Below are 13410 nucleotides of genomic sequence, written 5' to 3'. Positions count from 1 at the left end.
GGCCAAGCAACAAAACATTTTTCAATGGTGGCAAAATACCTCTCAGTGTAATTTCCTGAGTATTTCAACCTTTTAAAACTTCTATACAAGCGGTGTCATAAGACATGCCTTTGGGACTCGGCGATAAACAGTAGCTCCCATATCATTGAGCTAATATGAATCGGGACGCCCTCATTGATATTAGAGGAGTCTCCCTTGTCCCTTCTGGGTAGTTTGTAGAACAATTATTATTAAGACTGTGTCTACCTCGGCACCACCATAAACACATCAGTTCTGAAATAAGAAGAATTCTATTGGCTAACAGATGCTACTTCGGGTGAAGTGAGCAGCCAAAACACAAAGCCTCATCTCGTCGAACAAAAAGAACGCTTTATAAAACAGTGAAACTACTCGTGCAGCACGAGTCGTGCTTATCTATGGTTCCGAAGCGTGGGTACTTGTGCAAGGAGATAAGGCAGTGCTTGGTGTGTTTTAGAGAAAAATGGCTCGAAAGATCAGTATTGATGGTGAACATCGACGTCGCATCTATCGGATATACAACGACATCGCGAGTTGCAACGATTGGGATGGCTATGCTACGTCTTAAGAATGTGCAATGATGACACCACTAAAAAGGCGTATAAATAAGGGGCCATGGTGGTACACGCAGAACTGGAAGGCCAAGGCTTAGATGGAGACCACAAGTGGAAGACGAAATTAGAAAACACGATATCCCGATCAAATAGAGAGTAATGGAGATCTTTTCTTAGTTCTGCTTATGCTATAAGTGTTCTGTAGGGGGTCAGCTAAGTAAATATGTAAGTTAAGAAAACATTTCCCCATTACGAATTTTTCTCTATTATGATTGCGAAAAATATATATTTCCATTCACCTCCCTATAAATATTTATGATTTTAAAATTTGTCGGAAGAATTGAATATGAACCTGGGAACCTGAAACAAAAAAAAATCATTTATTGAAGTTCTCATTTATTTACCTGTGAATCGATAGCACACCTGCAAATTTCAAATCAATGCATGTAGTTTTCATATATAATGCGATATAAGACGTTTCTCACATTTCAATGCTAAAAAACTACTCAATGCAATTGTCATTAAAACGGAAGTTGATGAGGAAACAAATACATTTTACAGAACATAAACACAAACAAATATACATAGATACATCATTCAGTTTTATAATCCCTTTCCGATATCCTTTTTGCCAAGAGATTTTAAGAAATGTCATTATTGACACTAAAAAGGATTCCATTGTTTGTTGCCATTTCTTTACGTTAATGAAAAGACATGCGACAATTGGAAAAAAACTACCCTAGGAAGGAAATGTACAATTTCGAATGCGATTTATCGTGTGTGGATGCGTTACAAATGCATTTCCTAGTATGTGCTATTTTCATTTGCTGGAATTTATGGGATTTGTTTGTTTTCCTACTTAAAGTGTTTAGAGATGTGAAAACGGATGTCGGTTGTATTGAGCTGATTAGAAGTGTCATTGAACACTTAAAGTACCACAAGCAGGTTCACAAATGCATGGACAGGTAAGGGAGTTCGACAAAAAATGTGTAATACTAATCTTCAATGAAATAGAAAACTATTGTTGAAATAAGAGTTTGAGAAAATGATTCCAAATAGGAAATGGAGATAAAATCCTAGAAATATATTTTATCACCATTTAGGTGTTAAATTATTGCTACTTTAATATATTATTCACAACATTAGCATTTCCTACAAGTATTGTAAATATTTTTTACTAATGTTAGAAAATGAGGGACAGTGAAGTCCATAGTTATCTTAGTACCACATTTATCTCAATTTTCAATAGTGTTACCTTAGGCAATTACCTCGTATACCTGCTAAATTACGAGGGCTGCATGATAACTATCTAGCCTAACAATGAAAACGCGAATAATTACCATCAAAATAGTTTTATTGTTCTCTTAAGTAGTGTCCAGCATAATTTGTGGGAAATGTTGCCAATTCTTTAATATTTCATTTTCAAAAAGTTTTAATTTTTCTTTTCGCGCAACATCAACGTTTTTTTGGCACATAGGTTAACAAAAATATTCTTCAGTACAAATCCGGCACAATTAATTTAATGAGCACAATTGCCACTAAAAAGTTATCACGATGGGGTATCAGTGAGTAATAATATTTGTAAAATGTTACTCCGTATTCACGGAATTTACAAAAAATTTATAAAATTTTAAAAGTATTCCGACTTTTTTCAAAATAAATTTACCCGTCAAAAATAAAAAAAAAATAGTTTTAATAAAAACTTAATGGGTAATCAAATGAGACCAAAATTATAATGATCGGGATAACTGTGTGGATTTGGCTCGTTTTCGAATACCTAAATGGTCGATTCGTGTTTTGTTTCGGGCTCCTACGCATAGATTCAAGAATCGTCGTATGTGACGATCTTATAAACGTCGTTTGAAACACCGCGATCTTTTTTATTCACACCAATCCACAAGAGCGCCCTCACGACATTCGTTTTTTGGCGAGTGTCGGCCACGAAACCAGATTTTCATAGTGCTATAGGATGACCCTTTATTGACATACAAAGATTTAATTTGATCGATGCTCTCTTGGCGTGAAAATCTACGTCGAAGTAAAGTCCATTTTTCCCAAAGTATTTTTATACCCTCCACCATAGTATGGAGGGTATATTAAGTTTGTTTTTCCGTTTGTAACGCATTGAAATACTCATTTGCGACCCTATAAAGTATATATATTCTTGATCAGGGTAAAATTCTAAGTCGATCTGAGCACGTCCGTCCGTCCGTCCGTCCGTCCGTCCGTCTGTGGTAATCACTCTAGCATCCACAAAAATGGAGATAGGACGCTGAAATTTTGGGAAAATGCATCTTTTGTTTGCAGGCAGGTCAAGTTCGATGATGGGCTATATCGGTCCACGTTTTGGTATAGCCCCCATATAACGATACCCCCCGATTTACGGTATTTTGACGCTTTTAGCCACATTTTCAGACCGATTTGGCTATAATTTGACATTTAGGGTTCTTAAGTGTCAACAAACATATATAACAAAACTTGTGGACATAGGTCCACGTTTTGGTATAGCCCCCATATAACGGTACCCCCCGATTTGCGGTATTTTGACGTTTTTAGCTACATTTTTAGACCGATTTAGCTATAATTTGAAATTTAGGGTTCTTAAGTATCAATAAACTTATATAACAAAAGTTGTGGACATAGGTCCACGTTTTGGTATAGCCCCCATATAACGGTACCCCTCGATATACGGTATTTTGACGTTTTTAGCTACATTATCAGACCGATGTAGCTATAATTTGACATTTAGGGTTCTTAAGTGCTAATAAACTTATGTATTAGAAGTTGTGGACATAGGTCCACGTTTTGGTATAGCCCCCATATAACGGAACCCCCGATTTGCGGTATTTTGACGTTTTTAGCTACATTTTCAGACCGATGTAATATAATTTGACATTTAGGGTTCTTAAGTGTTAATAAACTTATAAATTAGAAGTTGTGGACATAGGTCCACGTTTTGGTATAGCCCCCATATAACGGTACCCCCCGATTTGCGGTATTTTGACGTTTTTAGCTACATTTTTAGACCGATTTAGCTATTATTTGAAATTTAGGGTTCTTAAGTATCAATAAACTTATATAACAAAAGTTGTGGACATAGGTCCACGTTTTGGTATAGCCCCCATATAACGGTACCCCCCGATATACGGTATTTTGACGTTTTTAGCTACATTATCAGACCGATGTAGCTATAATTTGACATTTAGGGTTCTTAAGTGCTAATAAACTTATAAATTAGAAGTTGTGGACATAGGTCCACGTTTTGGTATAGCCCCCATATAACGGTACCCCCCGATTTGCGGTATTTTGACGTTTTTAGCTACATTTTCAGACCGCTGTAGCTATAATTTGACATTTAGGGTTCTTAAGTGTTAATAAACTTATAAATTAGAAGTTGTGGACATAGGTCCACGTTTTGGTATAGCCCCCATATAACGGTACCCCCTGATTTGCGTTATTTTGACGTTTTTAGCTACATTTTCAGACCGATGTAGCTATAATTTGACATTTGGGGTTCTTAAAAGTCAATAAACTAATATAACAAAAGTTGTGGACATAGGTCCACGTATTGGTATAGCCCCAATATAACGGTACCCCCCGATTTACGGTATTTTGACAGTTTTAGCTACATTTTCAGACCGATTTAGCTATATTTTGACACTTAGGGTCCTTAAGTGTCAATAAACTTATATAACCAAACTTGTGGACATAGGTCCACGTTTTGGTATAGCCACCATATAACGGTACCCCCCGATTTACGGTATTTTGACGGGTTTAGCTACATTGTCAGACCGATTTGGCTATAATTTGACATTTAGGGTTCTTAAAAGTCAATAAACTTATATAACAAAAGTTGTGGACATAGGTCCACGTTTTGGTATAGCCCCCATATAACGGTACCCCCCGATTTACGGTATTTTGACGTTTTTAGCTACATTTTCAGACCGATATAGCTATAATTTCACATTTAGGGTTCTTAAGTGTAACTAAACTTATGAACATCAGCAACTGACTTTACATTGTCGTCGAAACCAAAAAAGGTATTCGGGTATGTTCTGAGACACAATTCACCTCTCACTTCTCGCCTCAAGCATTTTGTTCACCTTATTTACTCTTATTTTTCGAGTATTTTATGGACGGACTAGGGTGTACTCTTCTTTTTTAATACCCCAGAAAAATGTTCGATGCCAAGGATGCTATTGAAACATGGGTGCAAGTGATCTGGCATGTCATCTTTTTAGCATTTTCACTCATGAATTTTATATGAGCGTGACCACCATAAGATGACATTCATTTTCGGATCTTAAGATGACATTCATTGTCGGATCCTAAGCATGTCATTTTGACCAATGCTTTGACATGTCATTTTCACCAACCCCTTGGCATGACATTTTCATGTCTTGTTTGGAAAATGGAAAATTCTGTATTGAAATATGATTTTCATGACAAACCAAACTCTTTATTAATTCAAACTAATTCATGAAATAACTAGAACTTATTTATCAGCATAAAGTTTACACCCAAAATTTCAATTTAATCACCGCCGCTGCACCGCAACAGCGTTTACTTCGTCCACTCTCAGCCACTGATTTTGTTTCATCTTACAAAAGCTTTTCGATTATCTTCTCATCACATGTTCAGATTTCGACATGGACTCCAACAGCACTCCTTTAAGAATTTCTAGTTCGTGAACCTACAGTTAATTTGTAATTTTGTTATTTTATAACAAAAAATTTGAAAATGTATACTCTTTTGTTTTGATGTCGCTACTTTAGGGATGTACAAATCGACTTGTTTGTTTATAGTGATCTGTACAAATGATTCAAATACTGATGAAAAGATCGGATCTTTCACGCTTCCATTGCATGGTTTTAAATGCTAATGAAAAGATCGGATCCTTTACGACTTGCTTTGAACCAAAGCAAAATATGCCATGAAATCACGTCATCGCATACAACCCCTTCCTTCAAATTTTGCTGGGACCCTAATGAATCTTAGCCCCAAGAAATTCGCAAAAAATAGGAGTAAATGGAGTGAACAAAATGCTTGAGGCGTAAAGTGATAGGTGAAGAGTGTCTCAGAACATACCCGATTCTTTTATATAAATGTTATAACCATCGAATAATACAATGGAATTTAAATCTATTGGTTGCATAATTACGAGAATGTAATACAACAATCCGTAGTTGCCGGTGATTTTGTATATAAAAGAATGAAAATAAAAGGATTCATATTTTTTAAATAATTTATTGAAATTTCTATACAAGAAGTTCGATTCTCCAACTGATTTTTTGCGTTACCGAAAAAACCGTAAAATTAAATTGCTTATATATTAGGTAATTAACGATATTATACTGTAATTTAGCGATCAAAAAAGTAGTCTTTAAGTTCTGCCTAAGGCAAGAGTGCTGTTAGCTTTTATTTAAACTTTTCATTCATAATTCTGGGTCTTAATTTTACCTATTTTTGTTGGTAACTCAAAAAATGACGCTTTCAATGTTTTAAACATTTATAGGTAAAATATCATAGAAATACATTACATGCTCCCAAAGGAAATGTAACTAGTTTCTTTAAAGGAAAGGAACGGCCAACATCGATTTTTAAGGGAACTAAGCTACCCAACATTAGGTTTAAAATACTATTGTTTATCATAGTTAGCCATCAATGGTTGAAGGGCAGAAAATTCATTCGTCAGATTTAAATAGTCAATTCCATATTGATAACTGAGTCAACAGTGGCTAGCCAGAAAGATATGTGGACCAAAAACTTTGAAAAATTAAATTTTTCTTATTTATGCAACAATTACTATTGTTATGAATGAAAACTTTAATGAAATAAAGAAAGAATCGTATGCTCACGATATGAAAAAATATTGATGTCCGGATTATCGAGGTACGAAAAATATGAGATGTCCGGATACAATGTAAAAAGTTCTCAATTTCTTAATTCTATTGCTTATCGCAGTACGTAAATATACTTTCACGGTGACGAACTACATTTCATGAAGAAGTTTTGGCAAAGTATTTCAGGCTTTGTATAGAAATTTAGGGATATTGTGGAAGAACTCCGAAATTTGTTTTTCCAGCTTTTTCGTATTTTCTTGTTGTTGTTGTTGCTGTAATATGCAAATTATGAACCCAAACGTCATTTTTCTACGCGTTGTCTAGATTCTGCATATATTTTTAATTTATTTTTTAGAGATTTATATGGACTCTGAGTAAGTATAAATTAAATTTACTCCACAATTTTTTCATAATTTTTTGATTTTCCGCGAAAATAAAAATAAATTTAGAAAATAATTAACCATCGGCGGACAGATAACAACAAATGCTGTTAACGATTTATACATAACTTTCTAATTACGACACAAAGGCAATTTTTTAAATATATTTTTTTAAGGGAATAAAAAAAACCACTATAACTTTTGGGTGCAGCATTAACTTTTATGAACGCGAACAGATTAGAAACCAAGATTTTTTTATTAATTCATGGAGGGTATAAAAATGTACTGAAGCAGTGCTTAAGATTTGGGTGACACTCTGAGTCGGCTATATATGTCCGTCCATCTGTCCATCTAAAACTTGTAATCACGATAGTAGTCGCAGTTTTAATCGGATCGTCACGAAATTTTGTTAGTTGCTGGGGGTTCCAGAGGGATGCAAATCGAATTATATTTTGTGGTCGAAATGTGCGAAAAACTTATGTGGAGAAAAAGTAAAGGTTAAATCTTTATGCGAATAGCTTAGCTTGTGTTAAGAGTCACCATTACAATGTGGTAAATTAGGTTGGCATAGGTGGTCCAACAAGGAATATGCCGCAGTAGTCACTAATACATCACAGCTTTGATTGGGCACGTTTCAACAAAAGTGGCCAATATAAAAAAAGATAATCTGAGGTTTTAATTTATGACCAATGGTGGTCAAATACTTGGGATGTCCAAGAAGATGCTCAGCTGTCCGTCTGTCCATCTAAACCTTGTAATCATATTCGGGAATCCGAATGGGAAAAAAACTAATGTGTAGAAAATGTCAATGTTTTATTCATATGCTAATATCTCCGCTTCTAGTAGGCGCATTCCAAAAGCGTGTTAATGAAAGAGGAAAAGGTCACCTTTACAATGATGCAAAGTAGGTTGGAAAAGGTGGCTAAACAGCAGAGATATCTCAACAGTCGGTAATAGACCCAATGGCAGGTTTCTGAGGCAAAAAGTCAAGTTTTCATGTCATATATTTAAATAAAATAGTAACGGGATTAGATTCTTGACAATTTGGACCACTAAAAAACAAAAACATTTTATCTTGAAAACGCTGGCATGGCATACCGGGCTGTCAAAGATAGTACATCTTATATTGTAAAATTGTATAAAATTCAATCACAAGAAGAACAAAATTGTTTCGCTCGACAATTAAATGCCGTTAACATAATTAACGTTTTTTAAAATGGAAAACACCTGAAAAGGTATGCTAATTAAGATTGTGATAAAGAATTAAACAATAGTAAGATGTGATAATGAACTCTTGGTGTAGACATGTGATGCATTTTTTGTGTAGTTTGTATTCGGTGTTGCGATTCGGTCGGTGAAGGTAATACTGGTAATAGTACCACATGTGTACAAAAATTTGCATCCATACGTACCCAAGAACTTATAGGGACTTGTCAATATGACACATACCGAAAAATTTGATAGTAATCTTATCCGAATTATACAAAGCATTGAAATCTTTTATGTTCAAGATCTCTAAATTTAGTAACTGGGACTACAACTTGTAATTATAAAGTTTTCCAAAATCGGACGATCGCTGCATTCTACTTCCCAAAAATTCATAAATGGCAGAGGTCACAATTACCATTGTATTGTATACCAATACGTCTAATAATCTTTACGACCTATTCTCAGACCTAAGGAATCTACACACAAAATTTTATAAAATTTGGTCCAGCCGCTTTTGTTGGACATTTTCCAAGGGAAGAACCTGGTAATGAAATTAGACCGTTTAAGCTATAAATCAATACCAAATATGGTCAAATATCAGAGTTTTTTTTCGATAGGCGGTAAACTATCCTAATTTTAATATTTTGAAAGTTTTAATGACAAATATCTCCACTTATATTTGATGTATTCGAAAGCTGTATCCAGCTAATCAAGAAGACCAGCAAAAATTTAAATCAGTACCAAGTTGATTGTCGATCGTGGTCAAGCTATCCAATATAACATTTTTGGCCTATTTTGTAATCGTTTTTTTATTGACAATATTTAAAGATTAGACGTTGCTCCCAACTAGGCCTATACTATAATTACGTAAAATTGCATGAAGTCGGAGAAAAATATTAAACATGAATCATAAATTAATATAGATTGAGTCGATTTTATTGCCCCGATTCTTCGAGTTTTCTGTAGGACAATCCTTTGAAGTAACTAATGTTTATGAAAAAACATTAATTTCGAGAGTGCTGTAATTATTTTGGTTCAGTTAGCCCTTAGTCATTTCCTATAAAAGCCGGGGTGATTGACAACTTTGGTATCTGCCTAAAAGAAAGGTTTAGCCGTGAAAAGCTTATGCACATGGGTGTTGGTTAGGGTATCATATAGACCGCCCCGTCCCAAATAGCATTCGCTGACTTGGTGTTAATTTTCTTCGGTGGATAAGACCTTACTAGAAATAGCTTTATTTATTTTGATTTTGTTCGGCTTTAGGTGATTTTCTTCAAGGAAATACCCTTGAGGGTGATTGTCGATGACAATCGAAATATTGGTGGAATAAAAGAAGAATTAAAAAACAAACATATTTTTATCTTCAATGACCCCAAGCCGAAGAAAACAATCACAATGAAAGAGAATTACATCGGGTTAACAATAAATAACAACGATATAGTTATTTTGCTCACAGAACTTATATTAATCACTTATGTAGAAAATGAACGGATTTCCCTTGGTCTACTCAGCTCATGCGTTAAATCTTATAATTTATTGACCAAATATCAATATCATACGAATCGACTGGCAGCGCAAATAACTGCCGTACATGCAAACCCCTTCAAATACATAACAATTTTCCCAGTTAAATTTATTTAATCTAAATCTCTATTATATATTTCTGGCTTTTGTATAATTTAATCGATCTGCTTTTAATATTTTTCTTTTAAAATTATTTTAGCATTACGACAATAATTATCTTAATTATGCATTAACTGCATTTCAATATCCTAACAAAACAAATTAAGTTTTAATATTCTACACCTGTTTGTTCTAATGTTGTCACTACATTTCCTGTTTGGCAGTTTTTTGTCTTTCGTTACTTTTTTTTGTTGTCCTTTTACACCTTACCGCCGACACTTATGACCCCTGATCAAATGACATTTCCTCAAAGTCATTAAAAATTCTAATTGATTTTCAAAGAAAACATTTCGAGTTGTTGTTATTGCTGTTTTTAGTGATATCTATTTTCCTAATCCCCCACAAAGACAATAGGAAAAAAACATAAAACAAGGAATACGCAAGTTAATTAGGAAATTTTAAACACGCTTGCGCTGTACCTGTTTTAGAGCAATTTCTCAGTTATCGATGTTTAATGTTCATCCGACAATGCAACAAATGCCGCCGACACCTTATGTAGGAAGAATTTTTGATTAGTCGTTTCGTCGTTTCGTGCAGCTCATCGCTCGTTGTGTTGGCGGTGGTGGTAAATGCTGGCGACGATGGTTCAATTCGGCTTTCTGTGTTTTTGTTTTAGGGCTGAACAACAGGAGCGCGAGGTCATTAGACATGGCTCGAGACAAAGGTGAAAATGTAAGAAACAAATACGTCAAAACATGTACTTAGACACATGTCGCTGGCAACACCCCACAGAAAGCCAGCCAGCCAGTCACTCATAGAGCACAAACACACGACAAAGCGCGAATTGCCCGTAGATCAGTTGAAAATGGCAGCAACAACAGTAATGAAACGAAAAAAAAACAGAACGGAAGAAAACCTGGTCAAAAAGAAACGAGACACAACCATAAAAGCGTCAACAACTCCAGTGATGTCCAATATATACAGTTACTTAATATGCACCCTGGCACCCTCATACTCATGGCTAGCTGTATTGCTGATGAGGTTGATGATGTTGAGTTATCGTAGACTAGGGTTTTCTGGGTGTTTTGTTGTTGTTTCTTGCTGCAGAAGTTTTGGAGGAGTAGGCTGTAGAAAAAAAACCAGGCACGAATTTGTGATAAGACATGTTAGACTAGGCACGATCCTTGACGACATCACTCACCAATAACTATCTAAGTATCGACTAGAGATTTAAACATAAAGACGGCGGCACTTTAAGGCAAGAAATTGTCAATGACATGATTGGAATGTAATTTTATTTTTATTAGATTTTGGGGAAGACCGAGGCTGTCTTTGAAAGACTTTGTATGTTTTGACGACTGATCAATTTCGAAAGAACTTGTGTAATGTTTTTTTTTTTTGAACTTTTTCAATATCTGTTGAAGGTCTTTTGTCTGCGGGATGAAAGATCTTTTGAATGTGTTCCCTCAATAGAAGATATTTTGAATGTCTTCTGTATATAGAAGACGGTTTTAAAGGTCTTCTATCTGTAGATCTTCTGACTATAGAAGACCTTTTGAAGGTCTTCTGCCTCTAGAAGACCTTTTGAAGGTCTTCTGTACATGGAAGACCTTCTGAAGGTCTTCTGTATATGGAATACCTTCTGAAGGTCTTCTGTATATAGAAGACTTTCTGAAGGTCTTCTATATATAGAAGACTTTCTGAAGGTCTTCTGTGTATGGAAGACCTTCTGAAGGTCTTTTGTCAATAGAAGATACTTTGAATGTCTTCTGTATATAGAAGACGTTTTAAAGGTCTTCTATCTGTAGATCTTCTGGCTATAGAAGATCTTTTGAAGGTCTTCTGTCTCTAGAAGACCTTTTGAAGGTCTTCAGTCTCTAAAAGACCTTCTGAAGGTCGTCTGTCTCTAGAAAAGGCTTTTGAATGTCGTCTGTCTCTAGATGAGCTTTTAGGGTTCTTCTCTCTATTGAAGACCTCTTGAAAGCTTTCTGAAGGTCTTCTGTATATAGAATACCTTCTGAATGTCTTCTGTCTATAGAAGACCTTCTGAAAGTATTCTGTCTATAGAAGACCTTCTGAAAGTCTTCTGTCTATAGAAGACCTTCTAAAAGTCTTCTGCCTATAGAATACCTTCTGAAAGTCTTCTGTCTATAGAAGACCGTCTGAAGGTCTTCTATATATAGAATACCTTCCGAAGGTCTTCTGTATATAGAAGACTTTCTGAAGGTCTTCTGTCTATGGAAGACCTTCTGAAGGTCTTCTGTCAATAGAAGTTATTTTGAATGTCTTCTGTATATAGAAGACGTTTTAAAGGTCTTCTATCTGTAGATCTTCTGACTATAGAAGATCTTTTGATGGTCCTCTATCTCTTGAAGACCTTTTAATGGTTTTCTGTATCTAGAAGACGTTTTGAAGGTCTTCTGTCTCTAGAAGACCTTTTGAAGGAAGATGGGCTTTTGAAGTTCTTCTGTCTATAGAAGACCTCTTGAAAGTATTCTGTATACAGAAGACTTTCTGAAGTTCTTCTGTCTATAGAAGACCTTCCGAAGGTCTTCTGTCTATGGAAGAGCTTCTGAAGGTCTTCGGTCTATAGAAGTCCTTCTGAAGGTCTTCTGTCTATAGAAGATCTTCTGAAGGTTTTCTGTCTATGGAAGACCTTCTGAAGGTCTTCTTTCTATGGAAGACCTTCTGAAGGTCTTCTGTTTATGGAAGACCTTCTGAAGGTCTTCTGTTTATGGAAGAGCTGCTGAAGGTCTTCTGTTTATGGAAGAGCTGCTGAAGGTCTTCTGTCTATAGAAGACCTTCTGAAGGTTTTCTGTCTATGGAAGACCTTCTGAAGGTCTTCTGTTTATGGAAGACCTTCTGAAGGTCTTCTGTCTATAGAAGACCTTCTGAAGGTTTTCTGTCTATGGAAAACCTTCTGAAGGTCTTCTGTCTATAGAAGACCTCCTGAAGGTTTTCTGTCTATGGAAAACCTTCTGAAGGTCTTCTGTCTATAGAAGACCTTCTGAAGGTTTTCTTTCTATGGAAGACCTTCTGAAGGTCTTCTGTCTATAGAAGATCTTCTGAAGGTTTTCTGTCTATGGAAGACCTTCTGAAGGTCTTCTTTCTATGGAAGACCTTCTGAAGGTTTTCTGTCTATGGAAGACCTTCTGAAGGTCTTCTGTCTATAGAAGATAGAAGATACTATGTCTATAGAAGATACTATGAAGGTCTTCTGTCTATGGAAGACAGAAATATTATGTCTGTAAAAGACCTCTTGAAGATCTGTCTGTAGAAGATAACTTGATGAACTTCTGCCTTTGGAAGACCTTTTGAAAGTCTTCTATCTTAGATGGCCTTTTGAAAGTCGTCTGTCTAAAGATCACCTTCTGTCTATAAAATACCACTTGAAGGTCTTCTGACTATAAACGACCGCTTGTAGTTCTTCTGCCTATAGAGGACCACTTGAAGTTCTTTTGTCTATAGAAGAATTTTTTTAAGATCTATAGATGGCCTCTTGAAGGTATTCTGTCTATAAAAAGACCTATTCTGTCTATAGAAGTTCTCTTCTGTCTATGGAAAACCTTTCAAATGTATCCGTTTTATAGAATACCTCTTGAAAGTCTTCTGTTCATAGAAGACATTGGTCTTCTGTTTCTAAAATAACTTTTGATGGTCTTCTCTCTATAGAAGACCTTTTGATGATCTTCTGTCTATAGAACAGCTATTGAAGGTCTCCTGTCCATAGCAGACCTTTTGATGGTATACTGTCTATAGAACAGGTTTTGAAGGTCTTATGTT

Source organism: Musca autumnalis, unplaced genomic scaffold, assembly GCF_047663935.1.
Source record: "Musca autumnalis isolate F117 unplaced genomic scaffold, ASM4766393v1 scaffold_2, whole genome shotgun sequence".
Lineage (NCBI taxonomy): Eukaryota > Metazoa > Arthropoda > Insecta > Diptera > Muscidae > Musca > Musca autumnalis.
The sequence above is the reverse complement of the archived record's forward strand: the minus strand, read 5'-3'. Positions refer to the sequence as shown.